This window comes from Ranitomeya variabilis, chromosome 1 (assembly GCF_051348905.1).
Source record: "Ranitomeya variabilis isolate aRanVar5 chromosome 1, aRanVar5.hap1, whole genome shotgun sequence".
Classification (NCBI taxonomy): Eukaryota; Metazoa; Chordata; class Amphibia; order Anura; family Dendrobatidae; genus Ranitomeya; species Ranitomeya variabilis.
This window is the reverse complement of record NC_135232.1, coordinates 934,483,180-934,502,006: the sequence shown is the minus strand read 5'-3', so window position 1 is coordinate 934,502,006 and position 18,827 is coordinate 934,483,180.

The window sequence follows — 18,827 nt, the reverse complement described above, 5'->3', positions numbered from 1 at the left end:
ATTATTTTTAACATTAGATCTTTTTACTATTGATGTTGCATAGGCAGCATCAATAGTAAAAAGTTAGTCACACAGGGTTAATAGCAGCGTTAACGGACTGCATTACACAGCAGCATAACGCAGTCTGTTAACGCTGCCATTAACCCTGTGTGAGTGCTGACTGGAGGGGAGTATGGAGCTGGCGGGCCGGGCACTGACTGCGGGGAGGAAGGAGCGGCCATTTTGCCACCGGACTGTGCCCATCGCTGATTGGTTGTGGCTGTTTTGACGTGAACATTCAGCGACTTGGGATTTCCATTACAGACAGACAGACAGAACGACGGAAGTTACCCTTAGACAATTATATAGTAGATGTGGATTATTCTACTCCTTCAATAGTACAGTGAAGATCAGTTAATGTTACTTTTGCTTTCTAAGAAAAAAACAGATTCATAATATGAATTTAAAATTTCGGTTTTCTCAACATCACTTTTTTACAACTTCACCATTTTCATCCTGTAAAAATCCTATAGCATCTTTTACTTTTCTTTAACTTTTGATATACCATCAAAATGATTTTTTTTATTGCTTTTGATGTGCCATCCAAACCTTAATTCATTGTCAGCTTTAGATAATCTGATGTGTGCCCTGCAAGTTCTGCAGACAGCATTATATTGTTCTTTAAATATGCCTCCTTTTTTTAATTGATAAACATTTCTTTCTTCCTTTGAGAACGTTATCTGTAATTTGCCAAATGTAACTGTGATTTTATGTTCTGAAGGACTGGTATCAGTATTAACATCAGTGTTGGTCCTTGTGTAGAGATTTATTTTCAGCCACATCATGGTCAACTGCTGAGGTTCACCTATTTCCACAATTAAGGTGCACCACCACAGTTGTAATCAGGGTTACCAGTTAGGGGCCTATTGAGATGTTCAACTCCCCCTGAGCCCATTCCCTAACTACGCCTCTGTCTGGTGGATACATATATAATCAGATGCCTTATCTCAATGTTATTGAACATTTTTACTATGAGGGTTTGGTTAACAGGATAAATAGACATCATAGAGTTAGAATGCCTGTTATTGACCTTTACCATGGTGCTCATGGTATTCCAATATTGTTAATGCTAGTCTTTTCTTTACATTATCACATGGACTCACCCTCTCAGCATAGTAGCATTCGTCTTATAAGTTATTTTTATCTATTTATTTATTATTTCTAATGAATTACTATTGCATCAATTCACTTTCAGAATATTTTTGTAATAGCGTGGTTTATGCGCGAATACAATACATGTCTTAACCAGTGCATTTTAAAGGAAAAGAAAAATAATTATAGGCAAATAGAACAATATATGCAATAAGCTCATTGAAAGAACAATCAAACACCTACAGAGTTTATGTAACAGTTTTGATTCATTTTAAATAAGAAAAAGCATAAACATGTTTTTACATGATTTTACTTCATTGATAGGAATGTAAGAAAAAAAAATACTTGGTTGATATCATGGTTGTAATCAGCCTCTGAATAATTTTGATATTATGCTGAATATAACATAAGTAAACACATGAAAATGTAAATATTTTTTAAATCTTTTCATTTACACTACATAGAAAAATATTTTATTTCTTTAACTACTCTGCAAAGATGAAAACAGATAGGGCTTTTTTTATTTCCAGACTTACTTGTCAAGACTGAAAAATGGGGACTTCTTATCCAGACCAGTAGAATACCTTACTAATCCTGCTCAATCATATATATAATGGTCACAAAAATGTCAAAGTTACTTTACTTCCTAACTCTACTGCCATAACACCCAGAAATGAAGATGACACTGAACCCTACAGATAATCCGCTTATTGTACTGTGTATAAACATTGCACAACATAAAACAATAGGTTGGAACATAACAATTTGTAGGATAATTAATATTTATACAGCACAATGCATAAAAATAATAGAAATCAAGAACAATATCTGTTTTTTTTCCATTTCTCCTCAATTTCAAACAATCAATAAATCATAAGTACCGCAACATGGGTCTAATAGAAACTCACATAGAGAAAAACAACACCATTGGAAATATTAAAGTTATGGGGATTTTTTTTTTTACGTGAAAGAGAAAATATTTTACATATTGACCAAACCTTCAGGCTGTGTGCACACGTAGCCGATTTTTCAAGTTTTTTTTGCATTTTTTCGCTATAAAAACGCTATAAAACCGCAAAAAAACACTCATATTTAGCATCCTATTTAATAGAATGCAATCCGCATTTTTTGTGCACATGCTGCGTTGTATTCCTGAGCGGAATCGCATTCCAGAAAAAAATGCAGCATGTTCATTAAATTTGCGGAATCGCGGGGATTCTGCACACCTATGAATGCATTGATCTGCTTACTTCTCGCATGGGGCTATGCCCACCATGCGGGAAGTAAGCAGATCATGTGCGGTTCGTACCCAGGGTGGAGGAGAGGAGACTCTCCTCCACAGACTGGGCACCATATAATTGGTAAAAAAAAAATCGTGATATACACACCTTCGATGGCCCCCGGAGTCTTCCCGCCTCTCAGCGGTGCACGCGGCTGTTTCCGTTCCTATAGATGCTGTGTGTGAAGGACCTGCGATGACGTTGCGGTCACATGACTGTCATCACAGTCACGTGACCGCGACGTCATCGAAGGTCCTTCACACACAGCATCTATAGGAACGGAAGCCGCTGAGGAGATCTGCTGTCTGCGGAAGGTGAGAATAACGATTTTTTTAAAATTATTTTTAACATTCTATCTTTTACTATTGATGCTGCATTGGCTGCATCAATAATAAAAAGTTGGTCACACTTGTCAAGCACTATGTTTGACAAGTGTGACCAACCTGTCAATCAGTTTTCCAAGCGATGCTACAGATCGCTTGGAAAACGCTAGCATTCTGCAAGCTAATTATGCTTGCAAAATGCTAGTTTTTAGCAGGAATATGCATGCCAATTCCGCATGTGATATACTTGCGGCAGGAGCTGTAGAATTGCCACGGAAATTTCCGCGGCAATTCTGCAACGTGTGCACTTAGCCTCAATATATGAATATACTATAAGATTAAATTGCCAAGATGAATATTTGATGCATTTTTTTCATATTTTTGCTGGGAAAGTAAACAGCATATTACAGTTCCAACAATGTTAATGGGATTTCTATAAATATCATACCTTCTGTGCATTTTATTCAAGCAGCTTTAACTTACCTGTGATGCATTTTTGAAATCTTCAACATATCAATCCCTTTTGCAGTAAATAAACATGTTTTATTTACAGATTTTCCTCATAGACTTGAATAAGATGAGGAAAATCCACAAGATGAAAAGTGATAAAGTCATGTGCAGATTACAAGGGTTTTTAGTGCATTTCCGCAGAATAAAAAATTAACTTTATCAATACTAAGCAACAATATGTACCCAAACGAAAGTAGTTACATTTAAAATATAGCCAAAAGGAGATAGAAAAAAGCAATGAAAAAACACAAGCAACCTAATTATACTAACTAGTACAAAAATTCCAAGAAAATCTGCAACTTCAAAAGTGCACCAAATACTCACTATGGGAACTTATGCAAAGTAAAGAATCTGCAACACTACTACCATAGCATAAACTGTACATATCAACATTTTTTTTTTACTACTTGTTTGTTGCAATTGCAGTTTCATTGATTTAATGGAATACTTTTACAAAAATAATTTTAAACATATTATTTATTGAATCCCACTGCAGTTTCTGGATGTTGTTTCTTAGGTTATCATTAGTTTCTTATTAAAGGAAATCTGTCAGCAGGCAATTGTAACCTTGGAGAGAAGCCTGATGTAGGCAAACAGATGCTGAATCCAACAATGTATTACTTAGATTACTAGGTGCAGTCATTCTGACACAATCAGAGCTTTTAGATTTAGCAATGCAGCAGAGCTGAGAAAACTAACCCCGCCCAAACCATACTAACCACACCCACTCCAGTCTCTGTGTGCACATTATCTATAGACAGTGAGCTGCTTATCACAAGAGATAGTTGAGCCGAGTCGGGCCTGTATGAACTCCTTGCTCTAGCTTCTGTCATCTGGGCAAGTGATAAAACCTTCAGAACAAGTAAACAACAGCACACAGCCTGACATGTGACACATTGTTGAATTTTCTGGTTTAACCCCTTCTTTAGAACACTAAGATTACATAGAACATACCTGCTGACAGATTTCCTTTAACATGAAGAAGGGAAACCCATAACAAAACTACTATCATTAGAACTTGCGATTATTTAAAAAAAACTTGGCTTACTATGGCATTCTTATAATATTTGTACTAATACCAGAAACGGTGTATTAGATGACTGCAATAAATTACTACAGCTGCCCAAACTAAACTAACATTGTGCTTCTTAGGGTACCCTAAAATGAACCATACTTTTTTATTTAGCTACAGCTAAATTCCAAACTGATTTTCAATTTTCAGTGTTTTTATTTCCTTAAAATTTGCTGTTGCATTTTACATTAAAAAAAATTGAGGTAAATATAAGATAAAATAGAGACACAAACTCTTTAAATATTAATATGTGCATATTATCTTAGGAAGCAATAAAGGCTAATATGTGGCAAATAAAGGAACAGTTTTATTTTGCAGTAATATATTATTGCTGTCAGACTATTATGCCAATCACTCAAGCTATAACTTAATAAATATATAGAATTGCAGTGCTTTTTTAATACATCTGAGCCTTCATTTATAACAAAATCCATTTTGTTTTACCTTCAACATTCACAGCCTGAAACCAATCAGAAGTATTAAAACTTATTAATTTTAATGTCATCTCTTTGATGAAAAATGCAACTGTCTTCTTCATTTTAATACAGTACATTCAAACGGGAAATACATCTTTTCCGAAAAAGCAAATCTAATCCCAGTATAAAGCACATTTTTCCAACTAAATCCATATTTACTATAGATCTGTATTATGAAGGTAATGTGTACAGTTTAAATAAGGTAAATTATTTTTTTTACTAATAAAGATAAGATTGAAAAATATTTTAGACAAAACTTGCATAACAAGTGTTTGTTAAAATCTCATTACAAGCGCCATCATATTGTAGGGAAGCCTGACTATAATATGTGATTGAGTTTTTTGTTGAGTTCCTTGCAAAAAATGAATCAATAGTTTCCATACACATTAGGCTGCTTTCACACTTCCGTCTTATGGCGTACGTCGCAATGCGTCGTTTTGGAGAAAAAACGCATCCTGCAAAGTTGCCCGCAGGATGCGTTTTTTCTCCATAGACTTGCATTTGCGACACATTGCGACAGATTGCCACACATCACATCCGTCGTGCGACAGATGCGTCGTGCTTTGGCGGACCCTCGCACAAAAAAAGTTCCATGTAAGGTTTTTTTTTGTGCGTCGCGTCCGCCATTTTCGAATGCTCATGCGAGGCCGAAACTCCGCCCCCTCCTCCCCAGACTGCAGAATGGGCAGCGGATGCGTTGTAAAACTGCATACGCTGCCCACGTCTTGCAATTATTTCACAGCGTCCATCGGTACGTTGGCCCGACGCATTGTGACGGGCCCGTACCGACGGAAGTGTGAAAGTAGCCTTAGACGAGAGCCGTATAGGTGCCTGGCAGTGGTTTTATCCTCCATTCTTGTTGAAAATACAATGAAAGTTGGCGTTGACTGGCGATGACTGAATACATTGCTGTTTGCCATACAATTGTTCAGCTGAAAGCTATCTAATGCATGAGGCCAGCTTAACTATGCTTCTTTGTGATAGAAGGTCAAGAGAATCAATGGTAGGAAAATAATTAATTAGAGCTCTGAAGCTAAAACATTGTTGCATTTTTTTTCCTAATTGCTGATTAATAACATTACTGAGCACAGGATGCTGTTTTTAAACTTACATCATGAGCCTCCTAAGAGGAACAATATTAAAAAATCCTAAGCTATTTCAATACAACTGCTTTCCTAACAATGGAAAGAAAATCCATTAATTAATTAAATACAATATTTCTGATTAACAACCTAACCCATATAATGTAAATCGCAAGGACAGGGTCCTCTCCCCTCAGTACCAGTCTGTCATTGTAAATTTGTTTACTGTAAATGATATCTGTAACTCTGTACGTAACCCCTTTCTCATGTCCAGCACCATGGAATTAACCCCTTCCCGACATGCGCCGTACTAGTACTGCGCTGCCGGCACTGCATTACTGACAGCCGCAGTACTAGTACGGCGCCCCGATCACCACGGTCTCGTGCTGAGCGCCGCGGTGATCGGGTGCGGGTGTCAGCTGTATATGACAGCTGACACCCCGCAGCAATGCCCACGATCGGCGCTATCGCCGATCGCGGGCATTTAACCCCTCTGATGCCGCTGTCAATAGTGACAGCGGCATAGAGGGGGATCGCGCAGGGACGGGGGCTCCCTGCGCTCTCCCACCAGAGCAACGCGATGAGATCGCGCTGCTCCAGTGACCTGGAAGGAGTCCCTGGATCCAAGATGGCCACAGGACTCCTTCCGGGTCATGAGATGACCCTGCTTGCCGGCGTCTGCTGAGAATTCCTCATAGCAGGCGCCGGCAAGCCTCTGCAATGTGCCTGTCAGATCGATGATCTGACAGAGTGCTGTGCACACTGTCAGGTCACCGATCTGTGATGTCCCCCCCTGGGACAAAGTAAAAAAGTAAAAAAAAATGTTTCCACATGTGTAAAAAAAATAAATAAAATAAATTCCTAAATAAAGAAAAAAAAAAAAAGAAATTCCCATAAATACATTTCTTTATCTAAATAAAAAAAAAATCACACAATAAAAGAACACATATTTAGTATCGCCGCGTCCGTAACGACCCCACCTATAAAACTATATCACTAGTTAACCCCTTCAGTGAACACCGTAAAAAAAAAAAAAAAAACGAGGCAAAAAACAACGCTTTATTCTCATACTGCCAAACAAAAAGTGGAATAACACGCGATCAAAAAGACAGATATAAATAAGCATGGTACCGCTGAAAACATCATCTTGTCCCGCAAAAAAAAAGCCGCAATACAGCATCATCAGCAGAAAAATAAAAAAGTTATAGCTCTCAGAATAAAGCGATGCAAAAACAATTATTTTTTTATATAAAATAGTTTTTATTGTGTAAAAGCGCCAAAACATAAAAAAATTACATAAATGAGATATCGCTGTAATCGTACTGACCCGAAGAATAAAACTGCTTTATCAATTTTACCAAACGCAGAACGGTATAAACGCCCCCCTAAAAGAATTTCAGGAATTGCTGATTTTTGTTCATTCCGCCTCCCAAAAATCGGAATAAAAAGCGATAAAAAAATGTCATGTACCCGAAAATGGTACCAATAAAAACGTCAACTCGTCCCGCAAAAAACAAGATCTCACATGACTCTGTGGACCAAAATATGGAAAAATTATAGCTCTAAAAATGTGGTGATGCAAAAACTATTTTTTGCAATAAAAAGCGTCTTTTAGTGTGTGATGGCTGCCAATCATAAAAATCCACCCAAAAAACGCTGTAAAAGTAAATCAAATCCCCCTTCATCACCCCCTTAGTTAGGGAAAAATAATACAATTTAAAAAAATATATTTATTTCCATTTTCCCGTTAGGCTACTTTCACACTAGCGTCGGTACGGGGCCGTCGCGCTGCGTCGGCCTGACATACCGACGCATACTGTGCAAGCGCCGCACAACGGGGGCAGCGGATGCTGTTTTTCCACGCATCCGCTGCCCCATTGTGAGGTGCGGGGAGGTGGGGGCAGAGTTCCAGCCGCGCATGCGCGGTCGGAAATGGTGGACCGTCGGCACAAAAAAAGTTACATGTAACGTTTTTTGCTGCCGGCGGTCCGCCACAACACGATGCAACCATCGCACGACGCTAGCGACGTGTGTCAATATGTCGCTAATGTTAGTCTATGGGGAAAAAACGCATCCTGCAGATGACTTTGCAGGATGCGTTTTTTCGCCAAAACGACGCATTGCGACGTATGCAAAAAAATGCTAGTGTGAAAGTAGCGCTAGGGTTAGGACTAGGGTCAGGGCTAGGGTTAGGGTTGGGGTTAGGGCTAGGGTTAGGGCTGGGGTTAGGGTTTCAGTTAGAATTGGGGAGTTTTCACTGTTTAGGCACATCAGGGGCTCTCCAAACGCGACATGGCGTCCGATCTCAACGCGTTTGTTTGCGTTAAAAATGCATGCGTTTTTATAGAAAAAAACCAGAACACACACTGAAGTCACCCACCACCATCAAGGTGATAAAGGGATCCAAACCCTAACCCTACCCCTAAACTCACCCCTAACCGTTTAATGAAAATTGTCTGACAGTCATAGTGCCACGTATTTCAGTGCCACGTATTTCAGTGCCACGATATTTCAGTGCCACGTCTTTCAGTGCCACGATATTTCAGTGCCACGTATTTCAGTGCCACGATATTTCAGTGCCACGTATTTCAGTGCCACATCTTTCAGTGCCACGATATTTCAGTGCCACGTCTTTCAGTGCCACGATATTTCAGTGCCACGTATTTAAGTGCCACGATATTTCAGTGAAATACGTGGCACTGAAATATCGTGGCATTTACGTGAAATACGTGGCACTTATATACATGGCACTTATATACGTGGCACTTATATACGTGGCACTTATATACGTGGCACTTAAATACGTGGCCACTGAAATATCGTGGCACTTGTATATGTATATACGTATATAAACGTATTTCAGTGCCACGTATTTCAGTGCCACGTATTTCAGGTTAGGGGTAGGGTTAGGGTTTTTTGTTTTTTTCTCGTTTTCTTGTGTTTTTCTATAAAAACGCATGCGTCTAAAAAACGCATGCGTTTTACCGCGTTTACATGCGTTTTTTCACACATGCGTTTTTTTAAAAAACGCATGCAGATAAAAACGCAAGTGTGAAACCAGCCTTACCCTTGGGAAAATAAAAACGTGGGGGCTAAAATATAATTTTCGTGGAAAAAAATATATTTTTTATTTTCGCGGCTCTGTGTTATAAACTGTAGTGAAACACTTGGGGGTTCAAAGTTCTCACAACACATCTAGATAAGTTCCGTGGGGGGTCTAGTTTCCAATATGGGGTCACTTGTGGGGGGTTTCTACTGTTTAGGTACATCAGGGGCTCTGCAAATGCAACATGACACCTGCAGACCAATCCATCTAAGTCTGAATTTCAAACGGCGCTCCTTCCCTTCCGAGCTCTGCTGTGTGCACAAACAGTGGTTTCCCCCCCATATATGGGGTATCAGCATACTCAGGAACAATTGGACAATAACTTTTGTGGTCCAATTTCTCCTGTTACCCTTGGGGAAAAAATTGTGGGCTAAAACATCATTTAGTGGAAAGAAAAAATGATTTTTTAATTTTCATAGCGCTACATTCTAAACTTTAGTGAAACAATTGGGGGTTAAAAGTGCTCACCACACATCTAGATAAGTTCCTTAGGGGGTCTTCTTTCCAAAATGGTGTCACTTGTGGGGGTTTCCACTGTTTAGGCACGTCAGGGGCTCTCCAAACATGACATGGGTTCCGATCTCAATTCCAGCCAATTTTGCATTGAAAAGTCAAATGGCGCTCCTTCCCTTCCGAGCTCTGCCATGCACCCAAACAGTGGTTTATCCCCATATATGAAGTATCAGCATACTCAGGACAAATTGCACAACAACTTTTGGGGTCCAATTTATCCTGCTACCCTTGGGAAAATAAAAAATTTGGGGCAAAAAGATCATTTTTTGTGAAAATTAATATTAATTTTTTTTTACGGCTCTACATTATAAACTTCTGTAAAGCACTTGGAGGTTCAAAGTGCTCACCACACATCTAGATTAGTTCCTTAGAGGGTCTACTTTCCAAAATGGTGTCACTTGTGGGGGATTCCACTGTTTAGGCACGTCAGGGGCTCTCCAAACATGACATGGGTTCCGATCTCAATTCCAGCCAATTTTGCATTGAAAAGTCAAATGGCGCTCCTTCCCTTCCAAGCTCTGCCATGCGCCCAAACAGTGGTTTATCCCCATATATGAAGTATCAGCGTACTCAGGACAAATTGCACAACAACTTTTAGGGTCCACTTTATCCTGCTTCCCTTGGGAAAATAAAAAATTTGGGGCAAAAAGATCATTTTTTGTGAAAATTAATATTAATTTTTTTTTACGGCTCTACATTATAAACTTCTGTGAAGCACTTGGAGGTTCAAAGTGCTCATCACACATCTAGATTAGTTCCTTAGAGGGTCTACTTTCCAAAATGGTGTCACTTGTGGGGGTTTCCACTGTTTAGGCACGTCAGGGGCTCTCCAAACATGACATGGGTTCCGATCTCAATTCCAGCCAATTTTGCATTGAAAAGTCAAATGGCGCTCCTTCCCTTCCAAGCTCTGCCATGCGCCCAAACAGTGGTTTATCCCCATATATGAAGTATCAGCGTACTCAGGACAAATTGCACAACAACTATTGGGGTCCAATTTATCCTGCTTCCCTTGGGAAAATAAAAAATTTGGGGCAAAAATATCATTTTTTGTGAAAATTAATATTAATTTTTTTTTTACGGCTCTACATTATAAACTTCTGTGAAGCACTTGGAGGTTCAAAGTGCTCACCACACATCTAGATTAGTTCCTTAGAGGGTCTACTTTCCAAAATGGTGTCACTTGTGGGGGTTTCCACTGTTTAGGCACATCAGGGGCTCTCCAAACACGACATGGGTTCCGATCTCAATTTCAGCCAATTTTGCATTGAAAAGTCAAATGGCGCTCCTTCCCTTCCGAGCTCTGCCATGCGCCCAAACAGTGGTTTATCCCCATATATGAAGTATCAGCGTACTCATGACAAATTGCACAACAACTTTTGTGGTCCAATTTATCCTGCTACCCTTGGGAAAATAAAAAATTTGGGGCAAAAAGATCATTTTTTGTGAAAATTAATATAAATTTTTTTTTACGGCTCTACATTATAAACTTCTGTGAAGCACTTGGAGGTTCAAAGTGCTCACCACACATCTAGATTAGTTCCTTAGAGGGTCTACTTTCCAAAATGGTGTCACTTGTGGGGGTTTCCACTGTTTAGGCACGTCAGGGGCTCTCCAAACAAGACATGGGTTCCGATCTCAATTCCAGCCAATTTTGCATTGAAAAGTCAAATGGCGCACCTTCCCTTCCGAGCTCTGCCATGTGCCCAATCAATGGTTTACCCCAACATGTGGGGTATCGGCGTACTCAGGACAAATTGTACAACGACTTTTTTCATCCAATTTCTCCTGTTACCCTTGGTAAAATAAAACAAATTGGATCTGAAGTAAAAATTTTGTGAAAAAAAAGTTAAATGTTCAATTTTTTTTTAAACATTCCAAAAATTCCTGTGAAGCACCTGAAGGGTTAATAAACTTTTTGAATGTGGTTTTGAGTACCTTGATGGGTGCAGTTTTTACAATGGTGTCACTTTTGGGCATTTTCTGTCATATAGACCCCTCAAAGTCACTTCAAGTGTGAGGTGGTCCGTAAAAAAAATGGTTTTGCAAATTTTGTTGCAAAAATGAGAAATCGCTTTTCAACTTTTAACCCTTATAACTCCCTAACAAAAAAAAATTATGTTTCCAAAATTGTGCTGATGTAAAGCAGACATGTGGGAAATGTTGTTTATTAACTATATTATGTGATATAACTCTCTAATTTAAGGGCATAAAAACGAAAAATTTGAAAATTGCGAAATTTTCATAATTTTCAACAAATTTCTGTTTTTTTCACAAATAAATGCAAGTCATATCAAAGAAGTTTTACCACTATCATAAAGTACAATATGTCTCGAGAAAACAATCTCAGAATCACCAGGATCAGTTGAAGCGTTTCAGAGTTATGACCTCATAAAGTGACAGTGGTCAGAATTGTAAAAATTGTCCGTGTCAGTTAGGTGAAAACAGGCTTCGGGGTGAAGGGGTTAATGGTGCTATATAAATAAATAACAATAGTAATAGTAATAACAATAATAAAAATAACGAACCTAAGAATCCTAAAAAAGCAAAGTCCTGCAAAATATTTTGGTACTATAGAGATAAAATTATTATTATAATGCCCCCACTGCTTCTTTTACACAGTATGATGAGACACAGCTTTTATATACACAGTTACACAATATGATGTCCCATAGCTCCTCTACACACAATATGATGGCACCACAATACCCCTATACACAGCATAAGAGATAAATGGATCAGGAAAATTTCAAATGTATCTGTTGGAACAAATTTCCCCTGGAAATACGATTTTAGAAGAAGTTATTCTTTGACAATTTAATATTCTTTATTATGCTTTGAGATCTTAAGAGATAAATGTAACAAGTAAAAATTGACAGCGGCAATTAATGGGTTAACAGCTGTGCGTGGATCGCGATTCCACCCGCAGCTGTTAGGGGCACATGTTAGCTGTTCAAAACAGCTGACATGTGCCGGGAAACATGTGGGCACAGCTATGGAATCCACATCAAAGGGAGAAACACGACATGCGCCATACATTTACGGGTCATGTCATGAAGGGGTTAAAAGGTGACATACCAAAAGGAGACAAAACTCTAGTATCAAATATGTGCTAAATATGTTTTTATAAAAACGTACTCAAAAATGGAATAAAAAAAACTCAAGTAACCTAATTTAGCCATTAGGTGAAGAAATATTGCATCTGTAATCTGTAACATCAAAAACTCACCAAAACGTAATGGGAATGTAGTCTTAAAGATAATTTGTCAACAGGTTTATGTGATGTATTGGTAAATTGTGCTGCATGCTTGAGATTTGAACAAATCTCTGTTTTCTCTGCTGATCTCCAAGTTCCCTAAATGCTGATTTAGGGAACCCCATGTACGAAACTGAATTAGAGCTTTCTGTCTACAATGTGGCACAAAAGCTGCTATATAGTGGCAGGGTTACACAGAACAGTATGGACTACATGGCATCAGAAAGCTAGTCCTCAAGTGATAATCTCCTACTGACAGAACACTAATATTATTTAAATTCCATCAAGTAGCACAGTTTGTGACACATCACTGAATTCAGGGTCTCTACCTCATATATCTGCTCTTAGATTTAAAAGCAAAAACTTGCTGACAGTTTCCTTTCAATGATTTTTTTTGGATCAGTAGGCATGACTGGTTTTATACTTGTGCTCAACCCCTTTGAAACTCAATCAGCAACTATACTAACCTTACAATGGTCATAAAACTAGTGTTTGATATAATACAATGAGCACTCAGGCTCATTTGCAGTACTTCTGACAGCAGCATGCAATGAAAAAAAGAAGTAAGCAGCCTAACGACTTGTGAGACAACTACACAGTGTATTTTGTTGAAATGTGATGAAAAAATAATAAGTCAGGGATAAGAGGAATAAAATTAAAGTATTCCAAGCTCTTGCATCCTGTTTTTTCTTTGTGAGCCTACTGCAACAATTAGCCTTGCATCATGGATTTCTAGGTCAAGCTACTGTGTATCAGTGTATACAATATTATTCAAATTGTAGTGATTATACAAAATGTTAACATAAACAGTATGTTTGGTTGAAGTATTAACAATGTTTAAAGTGGTCTTCTTATAAACAATATATATCACTTACACACAGTATAGTTTGGATGATGAGACGTAAACTGATAATGAGAATGGGTATTCCAAAGTTCTTATTGTTAATAAAATGTTATTGGGAATTTTATACCACTGCTCCATCCATATATTTCTTATAAACAGTTAAAATGGTATTGCAATGGTATACATTTATAGAATCTCTATCTATATAATATCCTATATCTATATCCTATAACCTATATCTATAGAATATACCTTAAGTCTATGGTATATGTGAGTCTTACAAATGAGACCTGCCTCTTTGTTAGCAGAGATGGGCAAACCCGTGGATGTTCAGGTCTGGTGGGTTTTGCTGAACATTTAAAAAGTTTTGTTTGAGTACCAGAATGGTACCAAAACTTGAACCCGAACCCGGACCCCATTCAGAAGAAAGGGGGCCCAAACATTTGTTTCCTATGTTGTCATCTGTGTAACAGCACGGGAAACACCGGCTCTGATCAGAGGTAAGATCTTTACCACTGGTCATAGCGCTGTGGTTCCCACGTTGTCAGATGACAGTGTGTGAGCCATTAGCTGTGAACAATGGTAAAAAGGTTACTGCTGGTCACAGGCGTCGGCTGATGAAAGTACTACTCTCATCGTCTTAGGCCCTGTCTAGTTGATAGTAGTTAGAGCAGGTGAGGCTAATGAGAGTATTCATTAGCTGGTGAAATTGCAATGAGTAAATCCAAAAATGAAGTAGGTTCACCTCTATTTTTGATAACCAGCACAGGTAAAGCTGACAGCTGCAGGCTGAAACCCCTAGCTGTCAGCATTATATTGGCTGGATATCCAAAATAAAGGGTTCCCCTAGCCGTATTTTTTAATTGTTTAAATAAATAATTTTTAAAAATGGCAAGAGCTTTCCCCCAATTTTTGACAAACAGCCAAGCTAAAGCAGACAGCTGGGGGCTGGTATTCTCAGATTCGTAAGGGGCCATGGATATTCATACTACCCAGCCTAGAAATATCATTCCACAGCCGCCCCAGAAAAGTTGCATCAATTAGATATGCCAATTCTGGTACTTTGCCCGGTTCTTCCCACTTGCCCTGGTGCGGTGGTAAGTGGGGTAATAGTTGTGGGATTGATGTCAGCTGTTTTATGACTATTGACCGGTGTCTGTAAGATGCCCAAATTACTAAACACATAATAAGATTGTAACAAAGACACAGCAAGAATAAAGTCATTTTTTATATAAAACTTCCAACCCTCTTCTGCCCATTTATGTAAAAAGATAAAAAATAAAAAAGCAAAATTATATTCACCTGTCCAATTAGAAGACAATCCACTGATGCACTGAAGCACCATATTCCTCACCTGTCCAATGAAAAGATGATCTGTATCTGTCCCACAATGATCAGTAATGCGACTGCTCTCAATGCCAGATGGAACACACTGAGACAGGAGCATAAGAAGTGCTGCTGCCTTTGATTGGCGGTGACGTCATTGAGGTTACCACCTGTCACAGGCAGACAGCTTCTCACTCTCTGCTCAATGTACTCTGGCTGGCTTGGAGATCAGTCGCATCACTTCACTAATTCTGGCTATTGATTATACTGAAACATTTTTTAGGGAGTCCCCCATATAACAGCCTGTAAAGGCTAAGCAAACAACTGCTAGTTGATATTAATAGCCTTGGAACATTTATGGTTATTGGCCAGTTCCCAGAATATTAACATCAGCACCCAGTCTTCAGCTTTCCCTCTGCTGTTTATGAAAACTACAGAGGACCGCACGCCGTTTTTTAAATTTATTTCTTAATATAAATAAATAAGTGGAAAAAAAACGTAGGGTCACCTCTATTTTCAATAACAATCTGAGAGAAAGCTGATGGCTGGGGGCTGATGTTAATATTCTGTGAATGGGCCAATGACTCTGAAGGCTCCCTGGCAATTATTATCAGCTTACAGCTATTTGCTTAAACTTTACTGGTTATTATAGGAGATAACCCCACCCAAAAATGATGTGGGGTCCCCCCTTTAATCAATAACCAGCAAAGGCTAAATAGACAGCTGCAGGCTGATATTAATAACCTTGGACGGCGTACTGTTTGGGTTTGTTCATCACTAATTGTTGGTAGATAGATACACGGTGTTTTGATAAGGTGTTCAAGGGAAAGCTGCGCTCAAAAGTTCTAAAAGAAACCCTGGCACTTACCTTTCAGTCTTATTAAAAACTGCTGACTACAGCAGTGGATGCACATGCTCACTAATGCTTCATACATACCAGACCTCGTATATACCGGGGTTTATCGCACCCCAGCTTTCATGTAGATAGGTGATTAAAGTTGTTTGTAGAAGCACTCCTAAATGTTTAATATATGATATCAATGTCAGATCTCATGTATTTTACAATATGAGTATTGTTATGCCTTCTATTGCACAATGTAAAGAATCATATCATTCAACTGTTTCAACTGTCTTAAAGCACCTTTTTCATTACTCTTGTTAATAATGTGCTATTTTAAACATCTCAATCAACAATAATTTGATTTTGCTTTGTCAATTTCTATATTATGCAACATAGTTCATTTGCAGTGTCATAATATTTATCATCTTTCAGATTTAATTGTACATTGTTTAGCTACTGTTTAGAACTGTTTTTGTAGGCTGATTTGAAATATTGTGTTTCTGTAGTGTCTTTAAAGGCTTTTTTTGTGGCAAGATGTTAGTTCTTTGTTTGGCACAATAGAGAATTGAATTTGCATTGTTAAAAACTGGATTCCTAAAAAAAAGTATCAGAAAGTCAAGAATGTACAAACACTGTATAAAATGTACATTGAATGATTTTTGAATTGTAGATTTTTTGAATCAGTAGTTTTTATTTTGTCTGTGTTTTGTACTCATTGTATGCTATTTTATCCATTGCTGTTTTTTCCACAGGCTTCTTTATAAGACTCAGAAAAAAACCCAGAAATAAATGAATGTACATGCATAGTGACAATAAATAATGGGCTTGTGTAAGATATTGAGTAGGGATAGTGACAATAAGTAAAGATGAGTTAACCCGAACTGGAAAGTTTGGGGTCCATAGCAGACACCTAGTGTTTGTTACTTAAATCTGAACACAGATTTTTTACAGTATGTCCATTTTCCTGTTTGAGTTTGCCAGTTTAATAAAAAGCTAATCAACATGTTTTTAAACTGTGGGCATTTCCAAAGCCATCACAGCCATGCCAAGAATTTCCATTCCCCAAACCCTCGAGAGAAAGAAGAGATGCCCTCTTAACCACCCACGAGCCATGATTCAGAATTATGGAAATTCCAAATGACTGGCCTTTAAAATATTGTTATTCAGGCTGGTAGACATGGACAGTTTTAAAAAACTGATGGTGGTGGTTGTCCCGCGGTATGTTGTTCCCAGCCACCACTATTATTCCAGGTAGTCCATCCCTGCCCTGCACAAACATGTTGCAGACCAAATAAAATGTGAACTGCCCTGATACGTGGACCAGTAAGCATGGCCAGGGATGTTATATCTACCTAACTGCCCACTGGGTAAATGAGATGGTGGCTGGGACAGAGGCGGAAGGTGTTCTAGCTCATGTCCCCCCACCACCTAGTATTGCTAGATATTTATCTGTCCAGGTTGCCTCCTTGTCCTTCTCTGCTTTCTCAACCACCTACTCATTCAGTCAAAGGAAGACCTGCACCAATAACTTGAACACAGCCATGGAGAAATGACAGCAGGCATTTCTTAAACTCTTCTGCTTGGAGGATAAATCCTACAATGCGCAGGAGCTGTGTGCTGGGATCAAACAGCAGACAGATGGATACTTAGTGCCGGTGAATCTCAAGCCCGGCCTGATGGTGTGTGATAACAGGAGAAATCTCGTAGCAGCTCTGAGCCTAGCTGGTTTGACGCACATCCATTGCCTTGTGCATGTGTTAAACTTGGTGGTGCAGAACTTCCTGAAAAACTACCCACACATGTCAGAGCTGCTGCTGAAATTGGGGGCAGCATGTGCGCACTTTCGTAATTCTCACCCTGCTGCTCGCCAGTCTGCGCTGCAGCGTCATTTCTGTCTTCCCTCTCACTGATATGTTATCCGAAGTGCCAACAAGGTGGAACTCCACCTTGCATATGCTGGAGAGACTATGCAAGCAACAGACAATAATGGTGCTTCAGCTGCAGCAAGCACAACTGAGTCAATCTCTAGAACAACACCACTTCTCCACAAGTGACTGGGCCTACATTCTGGACATGTGTGCATTGTTTTGAATATTCCACCAATAATTGATGATGTCATAATCAGCGTTACTTTGCAACTTACATTTCTTCTGGAAAAAAACAATTCAGGTCATGATGGAGGAAGTGGTGGCACAAGAGGAAGAGGAGCAGGAGGAGGAGGAGAGCCAATTCACACTGTTATCAAACCGGTCATCCACACATGGCTCAGAGGGTAGGTTACAGTCCCAACATAAGACAGGTACCCAACTGTACAGCCAGGGGGCAATTTGGGAGGATGATGATGAGGAAGAGGATGCGGTGGAAGAGGCAAAACTGTGTTCTTAGCAGGGTGACACCCAGATCAGCCCACAGGCATCACTGAAGCATGGCTAGGGGGATACAGAGTACCCAGACAATATAACTCCCACCAAGAACTACATGTCATTGTTACATGCCGTGCTACTTAAGGGAATGAATATTGACCGATCTCCACTCCCATAGGCATGGAATGTAGTGATTACTCATTCCCTTTAGAAGCTGGCACATGTGTACTCCTGGCAGCTGCAGTAAGCCGGCGGCTGCAGCTAACATTGTGCTCGCTACTAAAGAGCAATGAATACTCTCCATGCACATAGTCCTGGCACGGAAAGTAGTGAGTATTAAGGCAGCTGTCTTCATCTTGCAGGCAGCACATGACGTCACTGCCATGCGCTGCTTACAAACACAAATCAGCGACTGGCATTGGAACAAGACGCTGCAAGGGAGAGAAGGAAGGTAAGCATAAAGATTTTTTTTTAAATGTTTTTTCTGATAGGAGCCATGCATATCAGGATGGGGATGAGGGGGCCATGCATACCAGGATAGGGTTGAAGATGCCATTAATACCAGGATATTGATGAGGAGGACTTGCATACCAGGATAGGGATGAGGGGGACCATACATACAAGGATAGGGAAGAGAAGGCCGTGGATACCAGGATAGGGATGAGGGGGACATGCATACCAGGATAGGGCTGATGGGACCATGC